The sequence below is a fragment of the Aphis gossypii genome, chromosome 1, assembly GCF_020184175.1.
Source record: "Aphis gossypii isolate Hap1 chromosome 1, ASM2018417v2, whole genome shotgun sequence".
Lineage (NCBI taxonomy): Eukaryota > Metazoa > Arthropoda > Insecta > Hemiptera > Aphididae > Aphis > Aphis gossypii.
This window is the reverse complement of record NC_065530.1, coordinates 48,622,922-48,643,871: the sequence shown is the minus strand read 5'-3', so window position 1 is coordinate 48,643,871 and position 20,950 is coordinate 48,622,922. Positions and strand designations below refer to the sequence as shown.

Here is a 20,950-nt window from a genome sequence, read left to right as displayed (position 1 = left end):
TATTTATTATAATAGGATAATATTATTATACACAGGGTGGGACGGGGGCGTGGTCGAACGACGGCATTCGTATGTGCGATGACGTAAAATATTATAATAATAATATATTATGTAAAATCCATCCGTCCGCCGTATGTTCACCACCTTCCCCCCCCCCCCCCGTACAAGTAACTCACTCAGCGCTGCCACGAACGATGAGAAAAATATAATAATCGAGTTTTATGAGGGAAGGAAAGCAATAGAAAAGGAAGATTATCTGTAGGCCGAGATTTAAGCACACGAAAAATGATGGGTAAGAGTTACGTGAATGTGGGTAGGGGCCAGAGAAAAGCGTTATCCAGAGACTTTTAGCAGCAGTCAACGATTAACATTCGGGAACGATCGTTAAGAGAATCTCGCCAAAATGACGTATAACGTATATAACGACCGGCTTGTCCTCCTCCGCGTTAATATAATAATATATACGACTCTGAACGTAACACTGCGGGTGGCCGTTTAATTTACAATATTCGTAAATACGCTGCACTGCGGCAAGCGCGGTATAGTGTATAAGGAATCTCCTCTCCGCCATACAAGCGCTATAAACGGTGAATTAGTTTAGGATTAAATTCGATACGGACAATTAATCGGACGAGAATCGTGTAATAACGTGATAATAAAATAAGAAAAAATAATAATGCAGACGCTCACTACTGCGGCAAGTGTAACGCGCGGCGGACATTTCAAAAAAAGCATCCGTCCCCGACGATTCGAATTAAACCTCATATTACTCTGGTATACGCTAGCAGAGAAACGGTATATCACGAGTTTGCGAATCTGTTAGGTCGTACTGCGTCTGTGTACCCTGTAATATAGTTTGATTTTGTTAGTATAACATATTGCTAATAGTGATGTAATCGTTCGAAATGTGATGAAAAAAAGGATTTTTAAAATCAGGAGATGCTAAAAACGTCACAATTCGGTCCGTAGGCGTTTGAGTGTGCAGTGTTTGTGTGTATATGTGTGTGCGTGTGTGGGTGGTTTGGGAGTTATATATTACACGCTAGTATAGAACGGAGTTAAAGAAAAGCGGTTTCTTTTCACCGATGTCATTACATTATCACACAATGTACAATATAATAATAATAATAATATATAATATAATATGTGTCGTTTACGGGGCCCATTTAAAGGATTACGACATGTAAAACTAACTGGAGTCCCCGGGTATTTAGGCACCGTCACCCAGGTCTCGCGTCCGTCTCTGCTTTCATGCCGCCGACGGTCAATGATAAATCACCATTAAGCCCGGGCGGGCGGGGAGACACATATTTTTTTCTTCTTCTTCTTCTTCTTCCTAGCTAATACCTTAGGTCGGTCGGGCGGGTATTTCGTTTCTTCCAGGGACAAAACGTGTGTATGAGAAAAATATAAGACACTGTATATAATATGATTATATATTTATTACGTGTAAAAATGATGTCATATTTCCTCGGTGCCGCCGCCGGTTGTAAATAATAAAATAACCATCGTACTATTATATACCTACATTGGTACATGGTATATAACTCTCATTCTACACATATATATATATATGCAGTATATACACACACTTACACACGTATATGTTGTTATATATAGTTATAGGTATATATAGAAATGACGGCTTTAATTTTCCCGGTGCCGCGAAAGAGGTGTCGTAGATAGAACGGAGAGGGCGAGCGGGCGAGCTGCTGCGACGGCGGCAGAGGAGGCCACACACAAACACCCGAACCGTATAATCAAGCAGCTGCCGCGGCGGCTCCTACCTAGTCTTAATACGCTCGGGCCCGAAGCGATATCTATAATAATAATAGTAATAATAAAATATATTTAACTAAATATCCCCAGTGTAATTTTATTATTATTTTTTTTTTTTTTATCATTATTATTATTTCACTCGACTGTTAGAGACTCGAGCACGGCATTTAATTTCAGAGAACGGGTCAATTCTCTCTTTCCGCCGTGGACGAGTCACGGACAGAACGAGAAAACGGACGCGACCCCTTTTTCGCACCACTACAACAGAACGGACGTCGACTGCAGACGCGTTACTGTGGCGTGCGCCGACTGTTCGAAACTCTTTCGTCCAGCTCCATCACCCCTCCCCCCTCTCGATTTCACCACTGTAGTCTATACTTAATGACAATGAACTGACGTCAGTTTACACATCTCTCTTCGGTGTAGAAACGCGTAGCATTATTTATTATTTATATTATAATCATGTTTAAAAAATGGAATATAATTTTATATAAAATAGTGTCGGCATTCGAAGATTCTAAAGTTTAAATAACAATAATAACGGTGAACTGACAAAATTCATATTATTATTAATGTTACATAATCAATATACCATTAATTATTGCAGTAGTTTGTGTGTGTGTGATGGCTACGGTTTATGTGGAAAAATAAAAATATTTACATAACCTGTGAAGGTTATGTTAGGGGCAGAGGTGGCATCGTGTGTAAAACGCCGAACAAATGGTTTTAACATCACTTATACAGGGGGAAAAAAAATAAACAATGACCAATTTGGCTGCTGACATCGACACATTAATAAATAATAATAAACATCAGTATTATGGACAACGACCTCATGGACCTAGAATGTATTATTGTCCCGCTCGACGAATCGTCAATTTAATTGGACACGTATGCAATATGTTTATAACATAAAAATTACTGCGCAAAAAAAAATGTGTGCTAGGAATTCTCAAGCCTGTTCGAATATCTTGGCACAAAAAGTGACGTATATTACCGTAATATAATAATATATACGTACGACAGCGTCTCGATGAAATTTCGAGAATTTATCCTGAGTATAATATATATATATATTTATAAATTAATTGGATTTCCGCGGCTATGGTGATTATTATTATAAATCGTAATGGCGGCAGACGATAAATATTTTGTTTTCATTTTTAATATGTCCCTAACAATGAACCCGTCATCACATAATTTCCCTTCTTATCCAGTCACGAGTGCACTCTCTCTCTCACACACTCTCTCTCTCTATCTCTCTCTCAGACACACGCATACAACTGCATATGATACACACTGACACAAACCGTACACACGCACACTGATACACGGTCAGACGATGTTGGGAGACTTGAAATCACGCGCGTGCGAGTGTTTAAAAATACATACTGACAATCACGCACACAGTGGCGTACCACTCAAAACAGTGTACCACTAATTGTGTATTAACAAAACGTATTAACGATCGTCAAACGCAGATACGAATAGATATCGAGAGTCGAGACGAAGAAAGATTGATCGACGATGGCGACCAGGAACACAAACTAATAATTATCAGCCGCCGCCCGGCGTGAGACTTGACAAAACTCGAATAAATATAATATTATAAGGCATCAACCCGGAACGAACACTCGGCAACTGGATATTGTGTACATCGTTATGATTTGCGTAATATTTTGGTTACAGTTTTATAAGGTTAAGGTTTGCATAATGAGATTCGAACTGTACATGTTAGACACAAGTAATTAGGTATTATACTATAAATAGGTATTTTGTGTGCCGACAGACGATGGCGATGCGGTGATTATTGATCGCAATACCGAGTATAATTGCGATTAAAATGTATATTATTTTAATCGAAACGAAATATTATTAAAACGAGATGATAGGAAAAAAGTAAAATCACTCGGCGCACACGTTAAGGTGGCGCAGTAATATTATAGTAACACGTCGCGGGGCCGCCGTCGAACGTGTCGGACGCGCTATCACGAACGGGAAAAAAACAACAGGTTCTTTTTATACCGTCGGCGTCGGTGTCCGTAATTACAGGCCGGCCTGTTGATATTAACTCCACCGTTTGATATAATATTATACCATCTAGGCAGCGGCGGCGTACACAGAGGTACACGTATATGCACGACCCCGAGACACTCCTAGATGCTAATGAGACTTAAATATCATGTCAAAATACATCCCTGGCGGTCTATCACTCATCTACCGCCGTCTTTCAGCTCTCTCCATCGGTCCGCGTACACACCCCCAAAACACCCTAAAATGGTTACACACGTCGCACGATGATTTTCTGCCCCCGACCGCATGCAACCCGGTCATTTTCAACGCCCTTTGTCGCACCACCTTACGCGTGCAACAAAAACAATTTTTCTTTTATTTTACTCATCTAAACTATAACCACCTTGCATGCCCTCATACCGTATAATTTATTTATTCACGCGAGAAAATCTCAGGATTTCCTACACATTGTATATACATGTAGGTATACATCATCACAGGCTTCTCTGAAACCGCAAACGCCTATTTATATTATTATCTTCAAAATGACGCTATGTGTATAATATAGCTACGTCGACGATGGAAACCCATTCGATGGTTTTTAGTCATCTGCACCGTTATTGTAATTTGTAGGTACGTTTCGCGAGCATTTCTGCGGTGTACACGTCTCTTCCAACGTCGAATACGTATTATCATTTAGGTATCCCCCCCCAAATCATTTGTATACGGTGTTTTAACATGATATCATCATTATCATTACCCTTTATTCTTATTACCACTCCAGTCACCGGGTCGTTTGTGTCTTAAACGCGACGCTCGAGCGGTACTGTAGCGGGTATGAACGTTTACAAAAGCGGTGTTATTGGACATTCCAATCGTCTGAATCGGACGGCTATTAAATTGAATATTGGTTAATCGATAATCGTATAATGCGTCTCTACACGATAAATTAACAACATAATAGTACTAGTAAAACGTTAATTAATTATAAAAATTAATAACGGGAGAGTAGAGAATACCACCGAATAGACAGAAGTAAAAACTTAGCTGCGTGACATTTATCGAAGGTACCTAAATCATTATCAGGACATGCCGGGAACGAAAATTGTTGTAAGACACTTGCAAGTCATCGCGGTAGCTGTTAATTGATTATTATTTTTTTTCTGGCAATATTTCTTGTAGGTATACTTGCCAGTTGCCACTGACACACAAAAGATAAACAATGCTTAAAGAAAATATTGATGAATTTCTGTGTGCAACTGTATACTATAACACAGGTACTAAAATAAAAAACCATGATGCAGTAAATAATGGAATAACAAAAGCAATAAAGCATATCTAACGTTAAGATGGTCGAATAAAAGATGAGTACGTGCATTGAAAACGTCGACATTTCAAGTTCGGACACAAAAATAAGCTTAGTATATAAAAAAAAAATTGCATCACAACAATCAATATGAATTTATAAATTAACCGAAATCATACATAATATTAATAATAAAAATTGTTGATGGGTACATTATTATAGTGCAATTGAAATAGTATATATTAATATAATATAGTATATACTATATATAAATTAACGGCTGTATTATTCATTAAAATTAAATATTAGAATGCACTTTTAAGTATCAAGTATTAGTATAATATAATACTAGTAGTTGTAGAAACGGTTAAGTTAAAGAAAGATATCGCAATAATACGATTTCAAATGTTTATTATAATTTGATCTAATAAACAGGTTCCCGCCGCGTGTGTGGAGAAACCAAGTCTTCTAACAATTAACGCCACGATGTTAATTCGATGGGCTATAAAATTAAAAAAAAAAAAAAATACTGCCCACAGGAAAGTAATCTTTCTTTATTTCACAGCGGGTCAAACATTAAAAACGCGAATGAATTCCGTTATGAAAACAAAATTAATGTTTTTCTTTTTAAAACAATATTTGTTATCTAAAAACACTGTTACTCTCGCTCAACATTTATCAGTATTATTATAGGTTCACAATATACTTTTGATAAAATACACACAAGAGAGCCTGGAGTAAAATCACGATGTAATGATATTATTAACAACGTTTTCCCGTATACAATCACGCTTAATTATTTGATCGAAATGATCTGGCGATGACGGCCTTCGTAGCGCTCATACGCACATGCACAAGACTCACACTATTTGAATTCGCCGATTCATTCGAATGTGGCAATCGTCTCGTTGGCTTCGAGGGATCAATCAAGGCGTTGGCCTCGAACGCCGCCGGTCACTCGATCCAACGAAAATAGAACCGCTGATTATAAAAATTAAGGACGTACAGAAAAGACGAAATCTCGATGTAAGTAATAATACCACATTGTTATATAATATGCATTGTTATTTTTTACGGATTTCTTATCACTGGTATGATCGGCAAATATTATACTAAATCCCAATATTAACGGTGGGGAGATAAGAATAGTTAGTACTCATCAAACTGTGGAGTACTTACACCTCAACGACGCGAGTAAAGTTTAATATAGGTATATTTAATTCATATACTAGCGCCTTTCTGCATTCTAAAAGACGGATTGTAACTTCACTGCAGCGTAAGTATAATTCCAAACGATTCAGTTAACTCGGCTGATATTGACCGTAGTCGAACGCGATTATAGAGTTTCACACGAATACATTCAATTATAACAGACTCGCGACTAACTATAATTTGTATACATAATATAAGGTATAGGTATACCTTTGCCTATGCCACACACCTCGTTATGAACATTAATAGAGCACACACACACACACGAACGTTCTTGTACTATAATAGGGACCCACCGGTCGTTTTTATTATTATTATTGTATTTATTATTATTATTATTATTATTATTATTACATACTTTTTTTTTTATCTTTTTACGGGGAGTAAGAAAAAATAAAAATAAGCCGGCGCGGTCGGCGACAAAGGATTTCTAACGAACCGTCGATAATTGAAATCTATTCACCGCGCGCGGAGTTTGTGAGAGAATGTTCTTGTATATAAACAAACTATCGGGACAAAAAAGAAAAATTAATTATTACGTCCGCGCGCGTCGGTATAATACGCTGCCGCCGCGTAGGAAGTGGTCGGAATATATACTATTTTTTTACTCGGATTTCGTTCCGATATCGGCCGGGGCTTTGTTCTTTGCGGGCGACACGTAGGTTCGAGGATCAATGATCCGTAGGTCGTGTACAGTCACTAGTATACATCTTCTTGTATATGTATAAGATACGACTATATATATATTTTTTTTATCAGTGTCGCCCAATTAGATTGGGTGACGAATTTTTTTTTTTTTTTTTGTAAAAATATACACACAATCAAGCAAAACCACACACTATAATAGAGCGCGCGTGCGCAATAATAACGAAAGCACACTGATGGACTACACCCTCGAAACATTGTAACAAGAAAATAAAAAAAATAAAGAATTATGCGAGTGTAGGAGTAGAAATATCGTCGACCATTTCCGAAAGGGAAAATTCGATAGTGAAATGTTATAAACGAACCTAATTTTATAAAGTTCGATGTTATTCAGTTTTAAGACTTATTAAACGAAACATTCGAGCATAGACGACGTTGGTATAATAAATATATTCTTACGTAAAATCAGGGCGTCCGGACTTTCACAACTACAGGACTTTGACGGTGAACACATGTACAGCGTTCGGCTGCAGTGGCGCGCAGAACATTTTCCAGATCAGAGAAGAAATCATAAAACCATGCCACCCACAGTGCTCTTACGGCGCGTGTGTAATTATTGTATATAAAGAAAAAAATCACAATATAAATATACGTTATTATTAAATTTGTTAAATACATCGACTACATACAATAAAATATATCAACCTCTATTGTACGAATGTTTACGTTGAATTCTCAGTACAAAAATCAAAAAATTACACATACACATAATATAAAATATAATATACAACCCCAAGTCCCCTGCTGCAACCTTCGGGCAATCGCTGCAGCGCCAAAGTCCGGTCAAGTCCGGTCGAGTTTTTCACCAACGACGTGTGCACTATAATAACGATAGTAATAATAATAATAATAATATAATAAACCGGCGGCGGCGCGGCGGTGTCGTATAAGATCGTCGGCGTCCGCAGACGAGTTCAAAGAGTTGAAGAGAGGAAAAAAAACAACCTTATTGCTCGAGGTGGTTTACGTGCGGCAGTGACAGCGTATTATATTATATTATATTATATACATATTATGTATACGACTATATATTACAATATATGTATATATATACCGTGTACTTATATGCACTCATTGACATGGACCCGCGCGCGCCGTTACATTGTGTCGGCCGCCGCCGCAAACACTGTGCGAGTTGGTGTGTAGCGACGATATTATAATAAAACTAATAATACACGCGGCGGCGGCGGTGGCGGTCGGTCGGTCGGTCGGGCGCGTGTTCTGCGGCTCGCGCTCTCCCAAAAAACGAGGACGCGACGGACACTGCCGCACGACGTGTGCACGCACCGCGGGTGGAAATCGTTTGTTGTCGACACGTACAAAATATGACGCGCGCGTATACACGACGATCGAGGTAAAGAATTACCAACACCGATATTAATAACACTATAATGTACAACTACTAGTATTACTACTACCGCTACTATATATACGACCGGTGGCATCGTTCTGCATCGATCCGCAGGACGTACAATATAATAATATGATCGATACTCCGGAACCGATCGTTATTTGTTATTAGCACGGACGTGTGGTCGAAAGAAAAACGTCGGGATTCAAATTCGGATTGCAACTATATATACTTAAACGATGAAACGGAGAAACTCAATAATATTTTATTAATTTATAATATTTTAACCTAACTGTAATGTAAAGCATCACATGGGTGTTGGTTCGGTATTAACCTTTTTTAGAAATGTGTAAGGGAAATTATTTCGATCAGTATGATTTGATCGGTGAAAACTTTATATCGAACTTTCAATCACTCACTTGAAGCGAGTAGAGATTACGGTAAATGTGCCCAAATTCGAAAGATACCGCCCGCTATAATAATAGCAACTATATAGTACAGACAAATATATTATACTGGAATTATTATAATAGGTATATATACACGACATATATATTATAACATATATATGTAGTTTAATAATATACTTAAAGGTCGGGAGTCACATAGCGGATGACGACGTAAAACGACGAAAAATTAACTCCGGTGTAAGGAAGGGGGTTTGGTTTTATTTCCCAGAGGGATAAAAATCGACGACATTTCCGATGTGGGGATATACACAGTACGGGCAGTAGACAGCAACAGACGATCGCGTCTTTCGTCGCACGTATAATTTACGGTCGCCAATAAATATACCACCGCCGCGCGGCCAAGGACGTGTTTTATCCCTCCACTCATTAGGGTCGAGCGTCCCCGCGCCGATAGCTCTTCATTTGAGCGCCCAGGCACAGAGTTGACAGACTTATTGGTTTTGCAACGACGCGCGAGTCCCGTCGACGACAAGCCTCCGACTGTCACTCTTCCCCCACGTCGCCGATCTACTCGTTTGCTTCCGGTCGCTTGCCGGTTAGATTATTGTTGTAGAAAGAAGAAAAAAACAGCGTCACTATATATACATACAAATACGTGAAACTCGGCGGTAATCCGGACATGACATGACATCCCACTCCGCCATAAATAACCATCAAACGCATTATTACGATACGAATTCTTTTCGCAATAAAACACTGTCAACCCGATCACCGATTAATAAAACACTGCAGTCTCACAGAATTAGCGTAATTCAACACTGGACAGGTCTCTCGATTTTTGTAATTTGAATGAGTATATATTGAAATACAATCACCTACATTTACACTATTCAACTTAAAATTCACGCTAACCGTATATTGAGTTATATTGAGTTAAAATCATAACTAAGCAGTGACAAGTTGTTTGAAGTCAAAATAGAAATATTTAATAGAAAAAAATTATATCATTAATACGTGCCAAGAGAGTAAAATCATTGTACCTATGCAGCAAAAACTAAATGCCCATTTTATTTATGAGGCAAAAATCGCAGCACAGGTCACTATTTGGAAAAAGGTAAGGTGTAAATGTTATAGGTAAATGTAATAGGTTGATAGGTATTAGTATCTGCGGTTATCGTATACACCAAAAATATATAAATATATAAATAGTCGCTGGCTTTTATTTTATTTTCATTTCATAGCTGCTACATTAAAAAACTGCAATTCTTCATTGTTGGTCACACAGAAATCGGTGGTTCTTTTGTTTGGACACGTTCATTGGCCACACAGGACACAAAGCGATGAAATGATACATAAAGTAATAGAAAAATGAACATAAAATACGAAGAATACACTGAAATGACGCTGACGTGTCTTTTGCTGAAACGGATGCGACCATAGCCAATTGCTTTATATTATAGTGATTTATATAACTCAAAAATAAAACGTCAAACACTAGCGCCTTGTCTACATTTATCTATAATACGTGATATTAAAAAAAAAATATATGATAATAATCCGTCTAACATCATAACCCTAACTCATGTACCCCAGCAACTATATCGTTTTTTTTATCGTGTCGTATTTTTTTTTTTATCACTACGAAATTAATTTAAAATAATGATCAAACCAATGTGAATAATCATTTTCAGTGTTTTTCATAGGTGTGTATAAGGACCGTTTTCAAATATTTGATATTCAGAAGTCAAATCATATGTAATTGCGAATAAATTGGCAATTAGTGATGAAACGTTTTTATCAGTTTTAAAAAGTTATGAGTACTCGAAAATGATTCTCATTCAATCCACACACAGTTTTTACAATTATTTATACGGAATATTGTGTGTACAATTCTATTCAAATCAAATAAGGTGGGTTTTTTAGAGACGTTTTCTCGCTTATCTTACTCGGAAGAAAAAAAATATAAAAACGTGACAGTTGTACAATCCGAGACAAATAGACAAACATGTCGGTGGCGTTAAACGACGGCGCGATTAAGTAATTATTATAAATTAAGCTAAAATAAAAACGTCCGCCTCGCGCGTATTAACGATTTGTCGAAAGAAGTCCTTAAAATAACGCACGTCGAGGACATATTAACGACCAACAGCAGCAGAACCAGCAGCAGCATGATATAGTGATACAGATCTTTATATATATACACACACACACACACACGTACACGTACACGTACACACTGCACTCTAAGCGGCGGCTACAATATTATTATTAAACCAGCGACCGCAGTTTGTCAACGAATATAACGAATATTAAAAAAACTCCTTTAAATATCTTCGTTTGTTTTACTGTTATATTACAAAGACTAAAATTATAATGTCGTATACTAATATTTTAAACTTTTCTTCATGCGTACCTATACAGATAAGTAATAGGGTGTCTATTGAAATAAACGCGCGTTCAAAAACTGATATTAACGTGTACGAAAATAGTGTAAAGTGTACTAAATTAATACCTTTCCAGCAACCAGCCGGTCAGTCTGCTAAATGTGCCGATAACTCATTTGGCTCGGACATCCAAAGCAAACGTCACAACGTGTTGTCCCGTGATGAACCGACTCAATAAATTACCAAACGTTTCGAAACGGCCCGTGAAAACGACGTTTGCTTGAGGGTGCCGCCAAAATATAAAAACGACATAAATATTTTTCAATTTAAAATCTTATAATGGGACAGAGTGCAGTGCGGTGGGCGGCTCGGCTGTCTGTTCCAAAAACTCATGTGGCATGTATTCTGTGCGTGTGAAATGTACATATATCAATTTAATTTGTGTATATATTATGTATAATGTTATAGTGATATCGATCCAGGTAGCGGGAAAACTATGCGATTACTTTGAATTAAACTAAAAATAATAATTAATAGTAATTCGATTTGATCCAATACAAAGTTAGGAAACATGTAGTTGCTGTAATTTTATATATATTATATATATATATATATGAACCATATAATTTTATACTTGATTTGTAAGTGTTAGTAGGGTTTATGATGTAGAAAAAACGTTTTAAATAAAAAGTAATTTGGCTCTAAGCACATTATTGCCACGTTGACCGTATAACGCAAGCGCTTTTGTCTTTAGCCCCGCTGAATTTGCGCACTCTAACCAAATATATACCGTCATCGGCTAAATATACAATAGATCTGTAAATAATACGAAACGATGATCTTGATCAATGTCCTCAATAATATTAACTACTCGAGGTTAGACTTGAGCAGTCATCAATTGTATTTGTTTTATCAAAATTACAATAATAAGTTACATATTTTTTTAATTTGCAATTACGTAATTTTGAAGTTACTTAATGGATCTTGATAACAACTTTAAATAAAAACACATGAATTCATATCGTTGATGTTATAATTTTAAATATTATGGTATTCAACATAATGCACATATCTATATAATTTTATTTTTTCAAACAATTTAAATGTAGAAAATAGAGTGAGTTATTATCTATTGGTTTTAAGTTTTAATAGAACCATTTGATCATAATACAACGTAGATACTAAATTGTATATAAAAAATTAGATACTTATTTTTATATATCTTCAAATTTCCCCTTTAATTTAAGTATAATTATACTACAAAGATAAGTATTAGGTAGTGTTATAAATTATAAGTAGTAATAAATGTATTACCTACATTTTGTAATTTAAAGCATTTATAATAATATTGGTTTATAAGCTGTATGTAGTATACTGTCTGTAATGTCTGTTATTCATACTTCACATTTGTATAATAATTACTGTAGTTTTCCATTTAATATTTAAGTATTATGTAAATATACATAATAGTATATCCATACAAGTGACTCAAGTGTGTCTTGTCAGGTAATATTTACCGTGATGTGTCACTGTGCGTGAAATCTTCAAGGAAAATGCTTGAATATGTTTTTCGATCTTGAGTTAATAATGTTTACAAACACGCGTAAACTAAACAGATTTTGTCAGCATATAATATATAAAGTTTGATATCAAACATTCAAATATGATTATATAATGTATCATAAAATAAATATACAATTGTTTTTGATTTTCTCTGGAAAAAAGTTGATTATTCGGTTATTTTTTGTACACCTAGCTCTTGTCAAATTATTCGTCTATATTAATTGACCTATACTTTTATTGTGTGGGCACTTTGGTAAACTATATAAAATAATACAATAATAATATACACATTGAATGACGTATATAAAACATTACAGTCTCTCCTATATCATTTATAAAATATTATATTTTATACCCTTTCTATTCGTCTCGCCGGCTATACAGCTCGACTAGTACCTACTCATGACAAGCGCGCGCGCGTTAATGCGCTTAATGGACGTATTATCCACACACGGCCGTGAATAGCCAATCTAAATTGATATTGCTTTTTCAAAAGGCACCGCGGTCCGTGATGATATTTGTTTTGCGCCTGTCAACGGTCCTTCGTTTGATTGATGTCCGGCTCCTCGCCCGGTATCAACCACCCATTGCACGGCATCGCGCGAGCCGAATGCCCGCCGTGAGTGCGCGTGTGTAATGACGTTATCTCTGGATGGATAGACAATAATAATAATAATAGTATAATACAGTACAAAACACCGTCTTGCGCTGCCATATAAAATATATTTTTATAGTCAATCATCATAATAATATAATACCTATACACGACGGCGATGACCAATATAATAATAATGATAATAATAAAAATTCGTGACCTATAACGATACTTTGACGACACCGCGATCGCTACGTCCGAGACATGTAACACGATTGTTGAGTGGGTGTCGGAAAATACGTGGCACGTCCGTTGCAGTACATCCGACACGAGACCATGGTTACTCTATCATCTCGTGGCGTATTAAATTATCATATTATATAGGTATAAGGTATATGTGGTATAACTATAAACGCGCTTGGGTTCTGCGACCTATCGGCACACAGCACGTATAATCGTGTACGTGGAAACGTCTCGATCAAATCGTTATTACGGAAGAGCTTAAATCCATTAAACGGCCGTATAAATATGTACAATACGCTGACGAAGAGATTTCGTATCGGTTCGTGGGAGGCGCCTGTTGCTAGACCGTCCTCGAATCGTCGAATATTATTATAATAATACAGTGGAACGAATCTGCAACCAATTTGTCGACGACGCTGCGTCGGCGGACTTTCGATTGTATTCTGACGTAACTATATGCAATGTTTTTTTTACACGTTCTCAGAGGGGCACGTGGACGTAGATAAAATATTTTTCCCGTCTGGAAAATTTAAAAAAAAAAAAAAACGTTTCCTGGACCTCAAGAAAATCGGATAGCGCTCGATATCAATGCCCGTGTTGAAAATATATAAGCATTTTTATTTATACAGTAATATCATAATAATATTTAATATGTGGAGAAACATTCAAACAATAGCTTGTATAACAATAAAACCAAAGCTATTCGACAGGAGAATGACGATTGTGTTACAATAAGACGCCTGCACCGCTGCACGTATTTATAATAATAATAATATAATATCCTTATCACATCCGTCAGAACACTGTAATAATAATATGTCGTTATATAGCTGCAGTTTGCCAGTGTACCTAATATATTTTACTAATATAGCAACAGTAGTAATATAGCAGTGACTATTATAATATTATTATTGTATAGTAGCTTAGTTATTGCCGTGGCCTAAATAGTCGAGTTTCGGTTTTCTTTTGTGTTTAACACGTCGTCGTCGTTGTCGTCGTCGTCACTGTAACTTGCGGTTGCCGATGCACCGAAAGTATAATAATATAATAATAGTATCGTACCTACACGCACATAAAAAGACCAACGCATTAGCACCGTCCCGCCAAGTGCTAATTGATACCAAACAGTATAAATAACAATCTGCCCGTGGGTTACTTTGGTGTTTACCGCAACCGGTCTTTCTGGTAGTGATTCGTGGTGGCAAAAAAAAAAAAAAAACGGGAAAAATCATACGAGAAACTTAACGCCCGGTAACACGTCGACGCGTTGGTGAAATATATTACATTGTTACGTGATTTAATATGTATTTTGAAATAAATTGTTTTCCATATTCGAGATCGTGAAATCCTTTCGAAATATAAGTTTCGTATAAAGCACCACTATAATACCACATCGCACAGTACACGACGCAAGTTAATTTATTGACATGTAGTAAACCACCGAGCCCCACTCTCTCCACTTTACATGATGGACACACATTTATTAGTATAGCTTGATGTATGATTATATTATAATGATGTATACATTATATAATATATTATTAGCAGATGATTAATTGTTAAACTACCGTTTGTGATCAATAGTGTTATGGTGCAATATTCTCAAGGATTAGGTCGTGATATCATTTCGAAATATTGTGTTTTTGATTTTCTTTTTACGTCACGCATCTCACACGCGAAAATAACTCGACCCTTTATTGGCATTATAAAAATGTTGACTTGAAATAATACAAAATCACAACCCTAAGTGACCATGTTCTTGTGTAATGTAACACAGTATATTATATAGGTACAAGCCGAATACAACGACTGGAAACCGACATTTTTACGAGTCCTGTTTTTATATACTCAACTGTACTTCGCGTTTACCAAACAGTAAACTCCCCCCATAAGCGGTGATCCCACCCTTTTCGAAGGGCCCACACTCGAGGGAACAACGGTGCGTGGTCTACAATAACGGAACTCGCGTAATAATAATAATATATATTATAATAACTCTAGTGGCGTGTGGTTATCGCCACAGAGATAACCAATCGCGGAATGACTGTGTAATTGGGTAGTTTGTTTACCACGGTATAATAATAATTGTAAGAATGCGCCATCGTAGATAAGGGTAGTTTTTTTTTTGTGTGTGCCTGGATGTATACTTTTGGTCGAAATGGTAATAATATTATGCCCGTGCGACCGGGTATAACGACCGATGCGTGTCCGATAACAATAACCTTTTTGGTTACCGCCTCCCACCCACCGGCTCTACACTAGAGTCTATTGTTTTTACTACCCTTCCACTGTCGCGGCACAGGGCCAAAACCCCTCGTTGTCGTCAACTATTTCTACAACTTACGAAGCAACGAACGTTTGAATACATGCAAAAATATGAAATACTTATTTATTTATTATATTATGCTTTTCGTTTGTAAGTGTGTGTTTTGTAGTGCTGTGGGTGCAACGGAGTAATACCTACAAACAATAATAATAAACCTAGAGAAATTCAGTGTATCTATACTTAACTTATTATACATGTATACGATTGTAACGACTATGTTATTATTATTGTATACGCCGCCTGCTATTGTATTCCGACTACGACTCGCGGTCGAAAAACGCATAAACCCACCAAACGCAAACACGAGGGCGGTAACGTTTGCTGCTGCAGCGAGTATCATAAATAAATATAATAATCGTACCTATATAATAGTAATAAATAATTACATAAAAATATCGTACAAAATATGGAAACCTATAATGTGTATATACACGAATACCGCTCAGTGGCCGTTTTCGGGTCACACGATTTCTAAATAATAATAATAATAATACTATCACGGCGAGCAACCGCCGCCGCGCTCACAGGAAGCCGGTAATGGTTGTGCGCGCGAGGCCGGAATACAAATTGTAGCTCATGAACTCAGCCATTTTGTAAACGCCACCAACACCACCACCACCGCGTCACCGTCGCAGCCGCGCTTGTGTCAACACCCCTATGGGGTTATATATTATTTTTGTAGTGTTAATAATTCCGCTCTGAATGAACGCGGTAATTGCTGCGATGGCGAACAAATTATTGTTGTATAAAAAAAAATACGTTTCGTCTTCTCCCTCCCCGAAACGACGTGAACCGCCGGTAGGAAAAACTATTATTAGGTACATATACAATACATTTATTACATATTATACCCCGCGAGACGACCCCGTCGAAACGATTTCCACGACCAGGGCGAGTGTATACTGTGCAAACATCCGTTTTGTAAAACGAATTCTGCGCTACGAACGAGTGTCGGCGAGTGAAAAATTACAATTATCCTTTACGTGCGAAGCTAGAGAATAGATAAGTATTAAAAACTTGCATCGTAGAGGCTCAGAAGAGTGGTATGGAGTGGTAAGATTCACCCACGCGTTGGTGTAGGAAAATTCGGTAAATTGGTTAGTAGGTATAGCACTTTTATAAAAGTCTATCGATGAATATGAAAATTGTCGCTCAATAAAAAACTGGTACAACAAATTATAAATTATTGTTAGTAAATTATAAATTAAATTTCAGTATCAATAATATACCTTGGAATGATGTGAATAGGATAAAAAGCTAAATGGCATAAATAGTTTAAACAATAATAAAAACTGAAAAGTTACAATAACAACAAAACTGTGAAAATCGGTTTTTTTTTAATTTAAATATCCAATTACATCAATATCTTAACTTCAGATACACGATAATATATATTATTATATAAAAATGTGCGTTTAAATGTTTGATATTTTTTAACACCACTGTCATAGAATCTAAAATAAATATCTTTTGTACTGAAATGCTTTTTGCCGAAATGCAAACTATTTTAATTTTATGTTCATTTTATTACAAACCCACTTCACGTTTACGAGTTTAATTGCATAAGACTGTCCAAAAACCAATATTGTTTAAAATATATGAAAATAATAAAAAAAAAGTCGTTTTAATTGGATAATTTTGAATTTTAATAGCTAACTGGCATTTTAATCACAATATATTCACAGCTCTACCAATAAAATAAACAAATGGCTTTAATATTCATAATTTCAGTGTTTTAGAATAAATACAAACTACACGTACGTATAATGCTATGACGTCAAAATACGTTCTACCTATAAATTATAATATCATAAAATATTCATTGGTATACTAAAAATACATTGGCTAAACTGTTCATAGTTTTATAATTAATAATAATATACTCGTATAATACGCGTGTTTTAATAAATATGCTACTGTGAACAATACCCATTTTTTATTTTTGCACTGAAATAATACCATATAGATGTGATATCTTGACTTTTGTACAATAATTAAATACAAAATATATAATGTTCACGCGATGAGAGCGTGTTCGTTACCACTTGAAAAAATCTGTCACCACCCATACCGCCGCACAGATGTAGTAATATGTATATTGTATATATATATATACATACTAAATGACTAAATATCATAATATATCACTGAAACACACACGACACGACCTAATAACGGGAACCTATAATAACTTCCGCACTTTACGTCACACATACGAAAACAGATTTGTATAGTCTTCTTCCGACACGCACACCCGCACTGCATGTCGCAGCACACATACAGACCCACACGTCAACACGCTCCGACGGTGGTAGTTCCCGGTCCCAAAAATTATGAACGTATACGGTCATGGTGAGTTGCGGGTAGTTTTCATGGGAGAATTTAATCGCGGTGTACATTATGCGAGACCAAGAGCTATAGAGAGAAAAAGAAAGACGTGTACACCGCAGGAGCGTTAAATAGTATAATATAATAATATATTACAACTATATCGACGCGGCATCGAGTGATATATCCTGAAGGACGGACGTTTACCCGAACGGTCCAGACGTGCATACGACACTGCACACCGCGGGTTCGTACAGATTACATGTGCGTATAATAATATTATAATACCAGGGTGGCGATCACCGAACCGACAAACCGACGATGTCAATGTCGATAGTATACACGTATTATATTATATTACAACGTACGTGTTTCTACACATTATTATAAATTATGATGATCTATATAATATACGAGTATATACATATTTTACAAACGATATGATGACGTACGACTACGGATATTGCCATCGGAAATCGTTATTATACGAGTCGTAAAGTATATTAATAAGAACGAAGGAATGGAGAGGAAACCGAATGCTCGTAGGTATTCAATATGTTCGGTTACGGGGGTTGGTCCGGCGAGGTTTACACTCACGCATGCACGACGTATAGAATACGTGCCGCGGTTTTATATATTATATTACCTAACTATAAATGATATTATGAACATACGTTATTGATGAGTCCACCACCCAGGCGACGCGACGATTATAATTACATTTCCCGGGTTTCGTATGATATATATGTATATTATATTAATGCGGTGGTGGTGGTGGTGGTGGTAAGTTTATAAATTGGTTCCGCGCCCCCGATAAATGTTGTAATGTGCGATCGGGGTGGGGTAAACGATCGCGAAATAATAATTAATTATTTAGACGCGGGACCGTTTTATCTAATATATATATAAATTGGTATATAAACTCGCACACAGCATTAATTGCTATAATATACAGCTATTAAAGCGAGTAACCGGGTGTGCTGCAGGTATAATACATAATATAGCCGCCGATTAAAAGGGCATATATTACACGGACACACGTATATATCATAAGTTATAACGTATTACCTCTGAAAGCCATTCATCGATAGCTATCGAACATCACACAGTATAATATAGCCGCGGCTCACTGTAAGAAACAGATGGTAAAGGCGTGTTTGTTGCGGCTCTTGAGGTTTTTTTTTTTTAATTTTATCTAATTTCGAATTATCAAAAACGCATCGTGGCACCCTATTATTAAAGTCAATTAGAAGAAGTTTATGTAATTGATTGATTGGCCGTGTTTATGGCCGAAACAGTTATACCCCGTGTAACGTGAATAGGTACCTAACGAACTAAATAATATATAGATAATATTCCTTTGATGACCATGATACATAATATGATAGGCACATTATATATTAATGTATACAGAGTCAACAGAGGAGAAAATTGCAGTTTTTGTTGTCGACGGCGAAGTCGCAATCGAACTTTTTACAATATTATCATTATTATTATATTCAACGATACATTATAGGTATAATATATATATTTGTATTATATTGTTAATATCGTTCATTATCCATTGCCGAAGGTTTATTGCTTTTAGACACGAATGCCACCAGTCATTTTGGTCACAACATAACGTTTATTTCAATACAAAAATAAAAATTGCCATAAAACTTTTGAGTCGATTTTAATTTTTTATACACTTGACTAACATACTTGTATTTTGCGATCAAACGCTTGACAGAAATAAAACCAAGTGACTACTGAATTAATATCATTGCGCAACGTATAAGACATGGTCAACGCATATAAATTAAAATAATTCGAAATAGCCCTGAACTCCGATAAAAACGTATTATGATAACATTAATAATAACGAACCGCTGTTGTCCGGTGGTCGTGCCAAACTGGTAGCCGATAAGACCTCCTAGGAGCCATTCATGGTAGAAATATACATAATTTTTACTATATGATGTTAATATTATACCTATTAAAGGTAATCGGTAGCTAGAATAACGTTTCAACGACAAAAACGCGGAGGTATAGAATGTTTAATAATAACAATTTGACACATAACACACAATATTATATAAACTTATTTTATTTTAATAAAAATATACAGCCAAAAAAATTCTTAGGTCAAATACCGCGAAAGCAACACACACGATCATTATACGTATTTTATAATTATGTGCATTATTTTTAAACTTCATTATGGCGCAACACTAAACAACGTGTTGAAATTTATAATTAAACATACATTTAATTAGACTGGTGCACATATATTTATAAATGTACTTGATTTCCAGCATAATAATATTATAATGTAGTACTGTAGTATAATGTAATAAGTAATATAATAACTAATAAGTATACCGACGTCTTTTTGAATTTAATATTTGAATACATTTACTAATTACTCAAAATAACATGATTCGATAACAATTGTTTTGCGTGCATAACGATATGTAACATTCAACATTGTACTTAACGTGGGCGTATATAAATAGGTGTAATTAGATAGATACACACACAAACACAAACGATGGCGTGGAAGACTGGTTGGCACGGATTTCTGAATGTTAATTGGAAATAACACAAAATTAATTGAATACAATTAGGAAAATTAAAAACCCAGACGCAATACATCAATATATGGCTTACATTATTTTGCTCTTTTGGCATAAAATAGTAATGATATAATATAATTTGAAAGAATCGATTATGATACAAATCGCCGCATCTCA

At 35.9% G+C, this 20,950-nt stretch overlaps 1 protein-coding gene across 1 annotated transcript in view; it reads right to left on the bottom strand.

Annotated features, from left to right (window-relative positions):
- LOC126551824 (homeobox protein Hmx-like) overlaps positions 1 to 20,950 on the bottom strand; it is a 51,606-nt gene that overhangs the window by 11,176 nt on the left and 19,480 nt on the right. The window lies entirely within an intron of this gene.